Raw genomic sequence first — 17,174 nt, 5'->3', positions numbered from 1 at the left:
TCATTGTCCCTCTAGCTCCTCCAATCTTTTCTCCCTCTCTTCAGCAGGATTCCCTGAACTCGGCCCAGAAACACAAACTTGATATATAGTCACTTATAGGTGAATATTAACTGTAAAGTAAGAGTTTCATTTTATTGCAATTGCAAACATTTCTAAAACAAATTTATTTAGACATGTACACATCAAGCAGAGTCCATTATTTAAAGTTAATAATTTGATTGGTTTTGAAATCACATAGCTACATAAATACATTCTATTCATAATACAAAAATAATTTTGCATTTTATTTGAAACATTTAAATTATTTCTTTGAAGTCAGTTCCGATATCTCCTACACAAGATGACTTGGTATGTGACTTCTATGATTGTGGATTAGTTTTAACTGATCTAGAAAATTCTTTTGTGTGTGTGTGTGTGTGTGTGTGTGTGTGTGTAGTATTTAAATATTTTGAAAGTACTCATGTATAAATGTATATGCATTCTGGTTTATGTCAATGCATTTTATATCTCCATATTCAAAATGACATAAAGTAAGTAAATAGGCCTAATGGGCTGTTTTTACAAAGGGTAAATGAAAGTATTTCTGATAAGAAATTAGCTTTCTTTTTGGATGCTATCTGTCCAATTTGCTTTTATCTTTAGAAAGCATATATTTCTACTGAGTGCAGAAGTAGTGTTCCCTTCCTTGCCCAAATCTTCAAGTCTTGAAACTTTTCCCTTTGAAGAAAGTTTCTTTTATTTTTAATGACTTAAGAGTTCATTTAGACATAAGTTCATGATGTTCATTTAGATGATAGGAAATTTAAGACAGGATATATAGTCACCCATTAGTTCAGCCTCATTTTTTGGGAACAAAAACTGAAGAATGATGATTCAGAGAAGTGTCTAAGAAGGATATGGACAGTAAGTTTCCATTGTAATGATAATTTGCATATATTTTCAATTTTAATATTTTAATTATTTCTTTTACCTTTTGTGATTATAATCATATCATTTTTTTCTTTATTTACATTCTCCAAAACTTTCTACATATTTCACTGACTTTCAAATTCATGGCCCCTTCCTAAATTAATTATTGTTAAATGTGTATATGTATATAATTCACATATATGTTCCTTGTATGCATATATTCAGTGTTGACCCTATGGTATTAGATAAATAATTGACATGCTCTTTTCTGTAGAAATCTGTTTATTCCACTTTCAAATTTCTGAGCTCCCTCTAGGTTCTTTGTGTAGAATTTAGGGCCTATGGGTTCTCCCTTCTCCCATTCATGTTAATATGTCTATTGTTGTTTATGTTCAGCTCATATTTAGGCAAAAGTGTTGGTGATACTTTATGGATATATCTTCAGACATTACTAGGAGCCAAATCTCACAGCAAGCTGCCTGATCAAGTCTTTCTGCCACCCTTTGGAAATGTTCCCTGAGCCTTAGGTGCATGAGTTGTTTTGTAGATGTATCTACTAGGACTGGACTTCAGAACTCTACATTTTGCTTAGTTGTAGTATTCCATAACTGTTTTTGTGTACTTGAAGGAGAAGTTTAATTGATGAAGTGTCAGAACTATCCTTATGTGGTTATAAGGACAAGTATTTAGAAAGTAGTTAAGGTCTATAATGCTGGTTTAGTGAGATGGGAGTTGTAGGTTTCTCTCCAAGATCCTCAATTTCATATTCTGGGTACCCGGCTACATTCCAGTTCCAGGTTTGATTTCCCTCTTCTTGAGCACATCTCAATTCCAATTAGAGACTTGTTGTATCTTTGAGGCATGTGTTGCTGCTGCATCCTCAGGATAATTATGCCATGCTGCTACAGTTGTGGGATAGCATAGATGTCGTATGTGGGTAGGATTATTGGTTGCTTGCCTCCTATACAAGCCTGAACGACATCTTCTGGTAGCATGAAAGCTAGTCCTCAGGGAGAGAGAATTATTGTTAAATTGTCTTCATAAGAGACATTTAAATAAATAAATAAACTAAAAAGTAATAAAATCTAATCAGAATGCTATCCATGAAGATATGGCTTGAGGTTAAGTTGTCTTCACAAAAGACATATGTTGATCCCTAGTTGATTTAGTTTGTCAGAACATGAGCAGATTGTGAAATAGTACCATTACAGTCAAATTGTTTCATTGAAAATTATGCTGTACTATGATACGTTAGCTTCTGAATCCACCAAAGAAAACATATGAAGTCATGAGAAGTGGCACTGAGGGAAATGTTTGGACACAGGAGAAGTGGCTCCTGGCAGTGAAGGCTCAGACTGAAATGTGGTGGGGTTTTGATCCAGTTAGCCAATGACTTTTGGGGGAACAAGCCCTAAGGCATGGTCTTAAAAGCTGCGAGTGAGGGTCACAGAATTTCTCTTGAATTCGTGCTCTCTTTGCTGATTGGAGCAGAGAGAAGGCTGGCGGTTGGTGCTTCACCCATGGGCAGAATGGCTGGACGAAGACAACTGCTTAAGCAGCAGCATCTACTTGGCTTTGTATCTGTGAGTGTATGTACCTATCATATACCTAAATAAATTCTTGAGGCCCTTTAACAGACTCTCGTGGTTCCACATAACACTGAAATGCTGCATCTACATGCCAAGAACTGGCAAAAATATACAGAAAAAAAATAAAAAGTGAAAGAAAAAGGGGGGAATAGCTTTTGTCTAGTCCTCCTGAGTGAGTTTGTTTCTTGGTCTAGTGCTTTCAGGTGTTCTGTTAATTCACTAGTGTAGAATTTTTCTGGCATCTTTATGTAGGCATGAACTACAAATAATGTATAAACATTCTTCTTAACTATGAACTTTCCTCTTAATTCCTCTTTCATTGTGTCTCATAACTTTTGGTATATTGTGTGGTCATTTTTGTTCAATTTTAGGAAGTCTTTAATTTCTTCCTTGACCCAGAGTGATTCAGCTGAGCATTGTTCAATTTCCATGTGTCTGTGGGCTTTCTGAAATTAGTGTTGCCATTGAATTCTAACTTTAAGCCAGGTAAACAGGTGATCCAATAAGATACACGAGGTTATTAAAATTTTTTGTATCTGTTGAGGTTTGCTTTGTTACCAAGTATGTAGTCAGTTTTTAAGAAAGTTCCATGACGTGTTGAGAAGTTATATTCTTTTCTGTTTGGATGGAATGTTCTATAGATGTCTGTTAAGTCCATTTGAGTAATAACATCTGTTAGTTCCCTTATTTCACTATTAAGTTTCTGTCTGGTAGACCTGTCCAGTGGTGAGAGTGGGGTGTTGAAGTTTCCCACTATTAGTATGTGAGGTTTAATGTGTGATTTAAGCTTTAGTAATGTTTCTTTTTCAAATGAAGATGCCTTTGTATTTGTGGCATAGATGTTCAGAATTGAGATTTTCTCTTGATGTATTTATTTCCTGTGAAAAATATGAAACTTCCCTTATCTCTTTTGACTGATTTTAGTTTGAATTCTATTTTGTTAGATATTAGGACAGCTACACCAGCTTGTTTCTTAGGCCCATTTGATTGGAAAATCTTTTCCCAATCCTTTACTCTGAGGTGTTGTCTGTCTTTGAGGTTGAGGTGTTTCTTGTATGCAGCAGAAGGATATATTCTGGTTTTGTACCCAATCTGTTAGCCTGTGTCATTTTATAGGTGAGTTGAGTCCATTTATATTAAGGTATATTAATAACAAGTGATTACTAGTTCCTATTATTTTAGTTTTTGTTGTTGGTGATGTTAATGTGTGTGCTTTTCCCTTCTTTGGGATTTGTGGCTATGAGATAATCTATCATCTGTGTGTTTGTGGGTGTAGCTGAGTTCCATGGGTTGGAGTTTTCTTTCAGTACTTTGTGTATGGCTGGATTTTGTTTAAATCCAGATCTGTCATGGAATATCTTATTTTCTCCATTTTTGGAGACTGAAAATTTTGTTGGATATAGTAATCTGTGCTGGCATCCATGGTTTCTTAATGTCTGCATAACACTTGACTGAGACCTTCCAGCTTTCATTGTTTCCATTGAGAAGTCTGATGTAATTCTGATAGGTCTGTTTTTATATGTTACTTGATCTTTGCAGATCCTAATATTTTTCATATTCTTTATGTTTAGTGTTTTTATTATAATGTGGCTAGAGAACTTGTTTTGGTCCAGTCAATTTGATAGTCTGTAAGCCTCTTGTATTTTCGTAGCCATCACCTTCTTTAAGTTGGGGAGTTTTCATCTATAATTTTGTTCAGTATATTTTCTGTGCCTTTGAGTTGGACTTTTCCTTCTATCCCGATTTTTCTTAGGTTTGGTCTTTTCATGATGTCCCAGATTTCCTAGATATTTGTCTTAAGCTTTTGTTATATTTAATATTTTCTTTGACTAATGAGTCTATTTCCTCTATCATATCTTCAACAACCGAGATACTCTTTCATCTCTTGTATTTTGCTGTTTATGCTTACATTTGTAGTTCCTGATCATTTACTCATATCTTCTTTTTCCCAAATTCCTTCAATTTGTGTTTTCTTTATTGTTTCTATTTTGGTTTTCAAGTATTAAATGCGTTCTTTCACCTTTTTCTTCATTTTATTTAAGTATTTTGTTTGATTCTTTCAATACTTTGTTTGTCTTTTCCTCTACTTTTTGGAGGGATTTTTTCATTTCTTTCTTTAAGGGCCTCAAGCATTTTTCTAAAGTTATTTTTAAAGTCATATCCTTCTGTTTCATCTGTATTGGAGTGTTCGCGTCTTGCTGTTGAAGAACCACTTTTCTTTTTCATTTCTTTATTTATTGTGATACAGTGTTACTCTTTGGGTTGTTGAGTGTGTTCTTGCCTTGTTCTCTACCAATCTTTTCCTCCATTGGTTCAGTTGAAGCTGTTTCTCTGATCAGCCTCCAGGTCAGATCCCTCCTCCCAGTGCCCATGGGTTCAAGGCTCAGATGCTTGCTCCTCAAGGTAGAACCTGAGCCATAGTTCATTCGTTTTCCACTCCTGCAGATGGCTAGAGCTTTCCTACCTGTTCCTGGAGTTGGTCACTTAGGCCTTGCTTGCCTGCTCCAGAGGTTTCTCAGGCCTTCATGCCTGTTCCCAGAGGAACACCCTGACTAATACCTGAGTTTTAGACTCATAGAACTATTTATGTAATTAGTATTGAGATCCATAACATGTATTTTAATATTTTTGCTATAATCTAATAACAAAATGTAATGCTTTTAAAAAGAGAAGTAAATTTAATTTATTTACAGTTTTGCACATATTGTTGATAAAATTCTTAATGTTACTATGTTTTTCAGACCTTAGACTTCTGTTTTTAAATTAATTATTTTTAAACAATTTCAATTTTTTTATAAAATAATTCTATGAGAAGAATCAATTTTTATTTTTTTGTTGTTTTTACTGAGCTATACATTTTTCTTTACTCCCTTTCCCTCATTTCCCCTCCCCTTCTACTCTCTGAACAAACAATTTTTTTTAAAAAACAAAAATTTATTCCTTTAACAATGATATTAGGAAAACTGTGTCTGGTTCTGTCTATTAAGAATAATGTAGTATAAATTCTATAATTCAGCTTTATGTTTATGATGGATCTTGTGATGGTATATGCAACAATTTGGCTGAACTAGATACTAGGCTGTTAGATATTCAAATCTTTAGGATTGGGACTATATCAAATGTGTTCCCCATAAAAGAATTTGAAGGTACTGTCAGGTGAGAACATGATTTAAATATATTAAGTCACTCTCTAGTATCCAGTTAATGATGTGTCAGATGATCCTTTGAACACTGCATGAAGCATTTTATTTTTTCATCATTGTGAATAATTTTGATGGAAATGGGTTGAGAAAAAAAGAAACAACAACTACAAGTTTACAAATCTAAAGTGTCTGAGTAACATTCTGTGCCCACTTTATTTATAATAGCTCATCTTGTTGAGCAATAAATGCTTATCTTCTCTCCACAGGTGCATGCAAGTGCATTTTCATAGAGATCTAGACTCTACAGAGTAAATAAGATATAAAATTATTAACAAAAATCCTATGACAATATGAGACCATGGAAGGATAAAAATGATGATGTTAGAAATTTCCAAAGAATTCCCTAACTCCTTTAATTGCTATGACTCATGTTTTTACAGCCCTGAATCCATGTTTCTCAACTAGAGAACACAGTTTTTATCCATGGTACTTCTATGTCTAGCTCCCTACTTACTTGCCCTCTGATTTTACCACAGATTTCCTGGAGGCTCCACAACTGTGAATAGCTAATGTTCATCTTTGTCTGTTCTCTTCTCAGCTTATAGAGAAGCTAATATGCTTTTCATGACTCTAATGCCTGTGAACAAAAACATGAATAAGAGAGTCAATGGCTTACTGGACAAAAGAGAACAACCAGTCAAGAAGAACATCTATAGTTTAATTAGCATTGCTCATGTGAAAATGTTAGTTACAATGAAATAATACAAAGAATGGTCATATAACAATTAATCAGATTCCATTAGGCCATGATGAAGCTTCATCTGAAAAAAAATATTGCTCTATTGAGTCTGTGTGAGATTTTGGAACAGTCAAACACTTGTGCCTACCGTGTCATTTCTAATTTTTGACTAAATATGATTACTATGGAGATTAATGACAAATTTAAAGTTTTGATCTTTGTCATTCCAGTGTGACATTTTTCTAAATATGTCCAATGATTATTTCAAAAAATACATTGAATTTGTTTTCTTATTTGATTTTTCACATAAACCTTCTGCTCATTTTACTGAGCCATCTATTAAGTCTTACATGTATTTGTTTAGCTTTACAGTCAACCTAGGCATTTAGATTATCTATGAGGACATGGAAGCAGTGTTGTATTGGTTACATATGTACTGGCAGCTACTGGGATATTAAAACAAGTAGAATTTTGTGAACTTACATCTTGGCTTTATAAACCTAGTTAGCTAGAATGAAGGAAATAATTTTTAAAACTTTATAATGACTTTTAAAACTTTATAATATCTTTAAAGTCTCTTTAATGGTCAGAGTTTTTGCAAAAATTAGAAAAGTGGAGTAACTAATGTTAGCTTTTACTTCCAAATTCCTCTTCCACTGTGACAGAAAATCCATTTGAGTGTGATTAAACCAAAAGAACTACACAATCTTGCAAAATAAGTTATTGAATCTCTGAGATGAAAAAAAAACATAAAGAAACTATACATATAATTAACTAGTTTCAGAAGCTTATAAATGAGATTCCAGTTTGTCATTTCCTAAACAAAAAAGAAAATACACGAAGAGTTGAAGAATGATTCAAAAATACTGAATATTGATAATCTTAAGACACACACTTGCATACCTAAAATGTCTCTGAAATATAATCTTTATTCAGTTTTTCTGTTTACTTGATTTTTTTTAAGAAACTGAAGACCAACATGTTGTTAAAAAAAAAAGACTGAAATAGAAAGATATTTCTTAGTAATACAGAGCAATTAGTTAAATTCTGTTAGGACTTGGACTGAAAAAAAGTCATTTATTGCTAGATAGACATGAAGCCTCTCTCATTTCTCCTTTTCCCAACAAATTGACCATAGACAAAAGGGGGCTTCTTGTATCCAGTGTTGATTTTTTTAGATAGTCTATGACTCTTTATTGGAAGTATTGTAAGCCCAGATGGGACAATTTCACTTAAACTGTGTATGTGTATGCATATATGTATTATATTTAATTTTAGGTGGACTTGACTCCTTATGACTTTTTCAGAAAATTAATTTTATTTTAACCCCCTCCCTCACTTAAATTTGTTTCCCAGTGCACCTTTCTTTTCTGTGTGTATATAAGGAAATATGCTTATTTAATCACCAATACTTTTTTCCACAGGGGCTTGCTCTCTTGCTTTTGATCTTGAAATTTCTTTCCTTTCCAAATATTTGAAAGTTTTCAGTTGAATTTGTTCTTAGGTAATTCTTTTCTTTTTATCCTATTTACCCTTAAAATCACTTTGTTCCTTGCTATTTCTCTGTGTGTTGCCCCCAGAAATGAATATGTTGCTTCCTGCAGTTTCATGTATAAGACAGGACAGTTTACTAGGACACTAAATAATTCTTTTAAATGATGTTGCCCATACCTTTGTTGCTAGCATGATCCAGATCTTCTAGAGTATAAGAGAAAACCAAATCCTCTTCTGTCATAGAAAAGTCAAAGCATTATTTGAAACTTCATTTAAGTGCAAGGTTCTTTAATGGCAGTAAAGCATTACTGCTCTAAGAAAAATCTTGGACCTACTGACACTGATTCATAACCACATTAAAGGAAGGCAGTTTTAATACATGTAGGGTAGAGAGAACTCTTCATATAAGGAGTAACTAATAACTATCAAAGGGGAAAAAACAAGAAATAATGAAAAAAGTAATGAAGAAAAAAGGAAGGAAGAAAAAGCAAGCAAGCAAGAAAGAAAGAAAAAAAGAAAGAGAGAGAGAGAGAGAGAGAGAGAAAGAGAGGAAGAGAGAGAGGGAGGGAGGGAGGGAGGGAGGGAGGGAGAGAGGAAGAGAGAGAGGGAGGGAGGGAGGGAGGGAGGGAGGGAGGGAGGGAGGGAGGGAGAAAGAAGAAAGAAATTCAATCAGCAAGTACTGGATACAGGGTAGGAAATAGAAATAACCAAAAGAGAGTAAAATAATTGTATCCAGTTGGGGAATCTTACATTTTGTAAAATAATTTATGTAGTGAAAATATAAAAGGAACATGATGGAAGTTTTTAACCTCTACAGTGGTTTCTGAATCAATTCTAACATCCTTTGGATGCACTAATTTTCGACCTATTGTTGGAGGCCTGCTTGTTTGTTCCCAGCTGCTCAGCCCCAAAATAACCACACAGAAACTATATTAATCACTGCTTGGTTCACTAGCTGTATCTTCTTATTGACTAGTTCTTGCAATTTAATTTAACCCATTTCTATTAATCTGTGTATTACCACATAGCTGTGGCTTACTGGGTAAAGTTCATGTATCTGTCTCCAGCAGGGCTACATGGCATCTCCTAAACTCTATCTCCTTTCTCCAGCATTCAGTTTTTCTTTCCCCACCTACCTCTATTCCCTGTACAGGACCAAGAAAGTTTCTTTATTAACCAATGGTATTCACAGCATACAGAGGAGAATCCCACATCATCTCCTCTTTTCTGTTTAAATAAAAAGGAAGGTTTTAACTTTAACATAGTAAAATTACATATAACAAGACAGGTATCAAGCAAGAATTAAAGCTACAATATTTATATCTACTTTATCTTTTATCATAATTAACCAAAACTATATTTACTTTCTATCTATTCTTTAACTCCATCAAAGACTGCTGAAGGATATATTACTTATGTAAACAGGAAGTGCATTTTTTGAGACAGGGTTTCTCTGTAGCTCTGGAGCCTGTCCTGGAACAAGCTCTTGTAGACCAGGCTGGCCTCGAACTCACAGAGATCCATCTGCCTCTGCCTCCTGAGTGCATTTTAAGCAACTTCCAAGACTCTAGAATTGGACAGAGACATCTCGCTGCCTGAACAGTCACCCAAGATTTTTCTGTACCTTTGGGGCATCCAATCTTCATCCCACAGGCCCATAGTATCCAGCAGATCTTTCCATGAAGCAAAAAATTTCAAAGACAATTCTGCCTATATTGGTATTTTGTCAGTCACTTTCTTCTGTGTCCTGTAGAATGTCTGGCAGACTCCCATCTGACCTTTAGGCAAGTTCAGAAGTCATTTCTCAGTGGGTCCTGCAGGTCCAGTTCACCCAACATACTATCAATCAGTACATGCAAGAGCAGTTTCTTGCCCAAATGTCTAGCAAACTTCATAAGGAGTCACTTCATTGCCCATCTTCCTCTTAAAGTACATTGGTGCTGCCAGGAGAAGATGTGTCTCATTGTCTTGAAAAGTCCTAAGATTTTAAAATTTTTCTATGTCCTGATCCTAGTCTTTGAAAGGTTTGAAGAATGCCTATCTATCTGAAATACATCTCTGTACATCTAGAAAAATCTAACTAACATGACTACAAGCTTGGCTATTATAGATGATCATCTATTAACCTATATTTCTTAATTATACATTACATTTTTAAATGAGATTCACAAACACAATACCTTAATCAAGATCAGAAATATTTAAACACAGTATAAAAAAATTGACCTTAAATTTATATCAATGAACCAAAGTCCACACCAATGCAAATATCTATAGCATATCCCTCTTTAAATGTAAAGAAACATTTGCAAATGATATTTGGGAATATGGACATAGTTCTCTCCAAACTGCTTCCTGCAGTTTATTTGGGTAAAATTTTTTGGGGGGTGTTCACGTGACCTTTTATGGGGTGTTGTGCATCAAATCACATTAGTCTAAAAGGATTCCACAGGTTCTCATCCTCTGTAGAAACAAAAAAAGAACCTGTTTTCCAAAGCCATATATACTTAGATCTATATTTTGAATTCAAGATACCTTTAAAATATATATGTTGGCTTAGCTTAGCAGTTCCCCAAATCAAATGTCTGTCTACAATCAAAAAATTCAAAGAAAAACACTAGGCTGTGTAGTTTTCCTTTCCCTGATCTTTTACCAGCTTCTGTAGTTTTGAGGAATTTACCCATACTAGAATCCTTGTGTACTTGTGGAGCTCCTTGGATCAAAGTATGTAAACCTAAGGAAGTTCACACACCTTAATAATGGCTGCATTATATACACATGGAACTCACTAGAAATATTTTTTTAAACTTTACATAGTTAATCCAGACACATCTAATAAAGGTCAGTGCCAAAGTGTGAGCTTAGTTGACCACCATTTGGTAATCATTTTAATACACAATGTAGGTAGTAAATTTCACCTGCATGTTACTACAGAGTTTTAATCTGTTGAAAATGGTTTAGTCAGTGGTAATATAAGTATTATCTAAACTAACTATAATATAAAACAGTTATTTAAAAATGGAGATCTCTTTCTTATTCACAAATATAAATCAAAGACATGACGATTATCTGAAAATATTAAATATGGCATAAAATAATCTTTGTCATAAAAAACCCTTACCACTATTAATAGCATCCAGTTATTCTTGCTCCTGACAAAGGCACTTGTACGACCTTTTAGGGGTACATTTCTGGGACCCTGTAATGGATCTTGCTAGTCTAGTTTCATGCCTCAAAGAAAAATATAACTGGACATATTTCTTAAATAAATTCAAAGAACTTCAACTGAAACATGTCAGTCAATAGTAAATGTTTTGGAATAAATTTTTAAAGCATTTTCAAGCATTTTAAAAGTTTTTAGTACCGGAAAGATTTAAAGCAATACTATTTTCCCTTTCATGCCTGTTCCAGATCTGATAAACAAAGCAAGCTTAAACTTCTCCAGTGTAAGTGCCATCTGGGATGTCAGTTCACATGACATATGCTTGTGTGTGGAAACATTCACCTATCTTTTCTTCCCAAGCCTACATAACTGAAATGTATCTCTATATATCTAGAAAACTTAACTAACATGACTAAAACCTTGACTATTATAGATGGTTAGCTATTAATCTATATTTCTTAATTATACATTACATTTTAAATGAGCTGCACAAGCACAATTCCTGAATCAAGAGCAGAAATACATATATGCAGTATAAGAAAATTGACCTTAAATTTTTATCAATAGATCAATATTCATTCCAATGCAAAGTGTTAATATCTATAGTATATCCCTTTTAAAATATAAACAAGCATTTATAAACAATATTTGGGAATTTGGGCATAGTTCTCTTCAACTTACTTCCTGTTTTTTGTTGGGCAAAGTAATTTTTGGGTGACCTTTCGGGGGATCTTGGTCCATCAAACCACATTAGTCTGAAAGAAATCCATAGGTTCTCATCTTCTGTGGAAACAAAAGAAGAACCTCTTTTCTAAAGCAACAAATCTTTAGACCCAAATTCTGAACTCAGATACCTTTAAAAGAATCTATGCTGGTTTAGGTTAGCAGACCATAAAATAAAATGTCTCTCTGTACTTAGCTCCTTCGCAGTCAAATAATTTAAAGAAAACACAATAATATACATAATCTAGACTCTCTGTATATTTCATCTTTATGTGGCTCATTTTTCTTACTCTATTACTTTTTCTACAAGTTTACTATTTATTTTTATTTTTTTTACTCCTTTAATCTATGACTGTCTATAGCCTTTTATATTACATTTACTGTCTCTTTACTCTTTTTCTTCTCTCTCCCAAGTCTATATATGTTTTTTAAACACACTGTGTCTTGTTTAGAGGTTTTCATGTCTGAATCTGTCCTGTTGTTTATCTGACCTCCTTTTCTGTCTAGGGCCATTTCTTAAAATGCCAAGCCAGGGCATGACTAGAGCGAAGGCTGCTTTGCCTTTTGGCTTTGTCCACTCTAGCATAGTGGAGGCATGTTCACTGCCTCTGCAAGCCATGCACACTGCCCCACTTCCAAGTATTCAGCAGGTCTATGTGGCACCATTAAGCAATATGTAACATGTTGTTAACAAACCCCATTTGAATGCTTGGTCTCCTGAAATAACCAGAGTCATGCTGGCAGCATGGCCCAGAAAGCCACTGTTTTTAAACCACCTTTTTATCTTCCTGCTACTGCTGAATCAGGAAGACCCTTCTTAAAGGAGCTTCAGCATCCTACCAGCAAGCAGAACCCATATGAAAAAAATGTGGTTAAACTTTGTGTTTTAGTGTCTAGAATTCCTTTCCAAGCCCTCTCAGGTTTTATGTGGATTTAGCTGGCACATGTTGGAACGCCAATTTGTTTGAATGTACCACTTGTTTGTTCCTGGCTGCTCAGCCCTGAAATAGTCACACAGAAATCATATTATTTGCAATATGGTTTGGCCAATAGTTTAAGCGTATTTCTGGCTAACTCTTATCTTAAATTAACGCATCTCCATTAATCTGTATATCGCCACATGGCTATGGCTTGCCCAGTAATGTTTCATCGTGTCTATCTCTGGTCGAGGCTCCATGGCTTTTCCCTGACTCTGCCTTCCTCTCCCAGCATTCAGTTTAGTTTTACCTACCTAGCTAAATTCTGCCTTCCTATAGGCCAAAGCAGTTTCTTTAATCATTAACCAATAAAAGCAATACATAGACAGAAGGACTTCCCATACCATATAGCTAATGCAAAAGTAAAACCAGTCTCAGCCTTTTCTCTTAAGGAGTTTACCTGTTAATAATTCCACTGTGATAAAGATCTAGCATATTATTTTTCAGAGCATTGGTACTTAGGACTAAATATCTTCCACCTAACTGATCATTTTCTCATAAGCTTTCTTTCAAATATCTGCAGATACAAAAACATAGACTAAATATTTTAAACAGAAAACTAATAAAGCTGAGATATATAATTTATGTCCACATTATGATAATCATGTCTAAACACAGTAAGAATTTCATTAGGGTTTGGAAATGGTAAATTTGTCTAAATAAGCAAAGAAGTTAAAACACAGTAATTGAACTGAAAGCTTTTACTGTGGACTTCAAAGTAAATAAAATCAAGCAGAAGAAAAATTGACTAAAATTGAAATCAAGCCATCAGAAAATTTTCAATTAAAGGGGTTAAATAAAAAGAAAACTGAGTAAATATAATATCCACAACAATAGAAGGAATAATAAAGTTGATACATACCTCAAACTTTAATTACATATTATAAACCTATAATAGCTGGAATATGAAACTAGCTTAGAGGTAGATACATAGCTACATAATGATTGAACATAATAAATAAATCCAAAATAGTACTAATTCTTGACTAAGGTCTCAAAACTAATGAGGAAAGGATAATCTCTTTAATCAATAATTTGGAAAAAAGCACATTTACATGCAAATAAATAAATGAGGACCAATATAGTTACCAAACCCCAAACTCAGCTTTAACCAAAATTAATGATTTAATCAAAATATCTAATAAACCCTAAACTCTTACAAGAAGTTATATGAGAAAGATTAAATGCATTGGTATTAGCAATGGTTTCATAGAGACAACACCAAAAAATTGGCAATGAAACAAAAAATGAAAACCTGAAACTATATAAAATTATTGTTGTTTCCATAATGAATAGTCAACATTGATGGACAAAAACACATCATAAAAGAGTATATTTGATAACCAGTTAATATCCCAATTATATAAGGAGTGGCTATAACTCCATGATGACACAGCTGGTAAGGCTGTAAAATGGAATGAATTATTAACCAGTTGTTCAGTGTAACCTTAAAAATGGGCATGCTCAAAGTTACTAAACAGGGGAAAGCTAATTAAATCTACAGTAAAAAAATCATTCTCATTGGTAAGGATCTTACAATATGTATTAAGAAAGAAATAGGTAAGTTTTAGTGAGTAATGGAACGCTTATACATCAGGAGTTGGGGCACATAATTGTGAAACTGATATAGAAAATAATTCATCAGAAATATATGTAAAATAACTATAATATCATGCAACTTTAGCATTTTTATAGGTAAACTCAGAATCTTTATGAGATGTTACACTCTAATGTTCACTATCACATTATCAATGGAATGCCAAATGTGGAAACAACTTAAATGTCTCCTAATAAGTGAATAAAAAAGAATTATTGCCTACACGTGATCTATGATTTTATTCAGTTCATAAGAAGGGGGTGATTCAGTAGGAAACCATTGGGTAATATGTAAAAAAGAAATTGATATCTTTCGGGAGTTGTGACTGGTTAAATATGATCTTAATTATCTGTTTAAAAATCTCAACATTACTATTTAGACATATAATGTTTCAAGCCACTTGTACTGAAAACTTAGAATCATATTAAAGGTTTTATGTGTAATATATGTATTAAAATTCCCCCTTATTTTTCAATCATCTCTTAAACTGTATAAGATTTCTTGAAAAAAGCCTCTGTGTGTGTGTAGATAGATAGATAGGTAGATAGATAGGTAGATAGGTAGATAGATGATAGATAGAGACAAATAAATAGATAAACTTAGTCAAATATAGTGATAGCATTAATACACTGAGTAAGAGTCATTGAACTTAGATTCATCAGACTAAAATTGATGGGAATGGATTAATAATTTATTTATGTATGTATTGTACACATTTTTCCATAGTGGACACTCATGTAAAGCAAGGACATGTATCTTCTGGCACAGAACAAATGGAGGCAAAAGTTAAAATGATTCTGATATGTTCAAATGAAGCCACTTCTATATTTAATTTACTTTTTCTAGAAAATTAGGTTACTAAATGCAATGGAGAAAATTGATTATTATAGTTTGTAAAGTGATATAAATATGCTTCTTTGTGTTTGTTCTACAGAATGCTCATACAAGGCACAGTTTTAATTTGGAGACTTTTGATTGCATAATCCATGCCACATTAGACTTGCTAATTCCATGTAGACTATTACTGCTATCATTACATTCGTCAGAAAAAAATGCTAGTCATTATTTCCCCTGATATGTGCTCCCTGAGAATGCAGAAAATTGTTGTGGATAATATGACCAAGCTGGTCACCCACGGTTAGGTAATGAACATTCCGAAAGACGGTTGATTTTCTTTTACACAATAGCCTAAAAGCAAAAGCTAGAAGAGAATAAACCATTTCTCTTTTATTTTGCTTATTGAAATGTTTAATTAGAGCTTTTATTTCAACTTACATTGAACCATTTCTTGTGTATATGCTGAATTTTCAGAGATGTAATTTACTCTTTACCAGAATATTTACATCATTTAGACTAGCTTTAGAGATTACTCTTTCTGTTTTCCTACATTTTCTTTGATGTTTTACCATAGGCTTTCCACTTTCCATTTTAATTCCTTATGCACATTTATTCCTCCATGAAATTAAATCTATTGGGTTTTAAGCCATATGCTCTGGATAGTTCTTTTGGGTGAATGCTGGAAATTGTAAATGTAAACTACAGTAGAAAAAAAAATTTAGCATATGCCAGAAAAGGTCCTTAGACATCCACAGCGGAAAGAATCCCAACTTAAACCTCCAGACACGATTTGATCATAAACCTCTCAAGCAGAAAATTGGCAATCACTGCAGAAACAATTCCTCAGGAAGGTATTCAACTTTCAAATAACCCTGAAACAAAGCAACCCAATGACATTTGCTTCCTGAAGAGAAAACCTTACAGGTCTGTCTCTATCAGGGTCCTCTAGAAAAAAGTCTCATGTAAAACATGGAAAACTGTCTCACTGGGCAATAGGAGCATTCTGTGCTGCATGAGGAGTAAAATTGAGGCCACTTCTCTTCTGGAGAGTAAAGAGACAATGATTAGTCCCACAGCCTTTGGGAAATGGCATAGATTTAAATGGCACAGGTTATGTCAAGATCATAAAAACAGACACCAGGCCTCATTAAGTGCTCAGTGAATGAAAGTATACTCTTAACCTTTTGGATAATTCAATAAAACCAGTGTAAGAGTTGAATTATTCAGAACATAATGAGGAAATAGTAATTAAAGTTTTCTCTGTTTTGTGTTTCCTCCATTTTGCTTTAAAGATTAACTTAAAATTCAAAACATTTAGTGGATGCTATATTTTCTTGGGGTTCTAGCATTCTATATCCATGTTTCATATTGCTTTAGTTTTCATTTGAAGTGTTCTCCAAAGATGCAGAAGGTAAAATTTTGTGCCGTAGCCCAAAATACTCTTAGGATGTGGTAGACTTTAATTGATAGGCCTGGATAGAGGGTGTTGCACTATTGGATATAAGGCCATGGGGGAAGATACTTGATTTTGGCCTCTCTTTTTTACCTTACTTTTCTTCTTAGCTTCTCAGCAATGTGATGAATATTCTTTGTGATGTCTTATACAGAGTGGAAACTTGAGGAAATATCCTCTAAAAGAAAAACCTCCTAGTGTGTTTTTGAAGCCACTTCTAGAAAGATTTAGCTCTAATGGGAAGACTAACCTTGAATGTTGGCATCATGGTTAAATGGACAGACCTTGGACTGACTAAAACTGAAAACAATTAGAACACTCACATTTATTTCTCTCTAGATCCTAACTGCTAACAATATGATCAACTGTCTCATGTTTCCCAGAATATACTTACTATACTATTAGAGTATCCATCTAGTATCCCATTCGTTTTCTACTGCCATGTCTTTCTCACCATGAAGTTCCAGATTCAATAAAACCCAACAGGGAAATCACTGAGTGCTGTAGATCCATACCCAACATCTGGGGTTCCAGATGGAATCATTTGTGC

The sequence above is a fragment of the Arvicola amphibius genome, chromosome 8 (genome assembly GCF_903992535.2).
Source record: "Arvicola amphibius chromosome 8, mArvAmp1.2, whole genome shotgun sequence".
Taxonomy (NCBI): domain Eukaryota; kingdom Metazoa; phylum Chordata; class Mammalia; order Rodentia; family Cricetidae; genus Arvicola; species Arvicola amphibius.
This window is presented reverse-complemented; position numbering follows the sequence as displayed.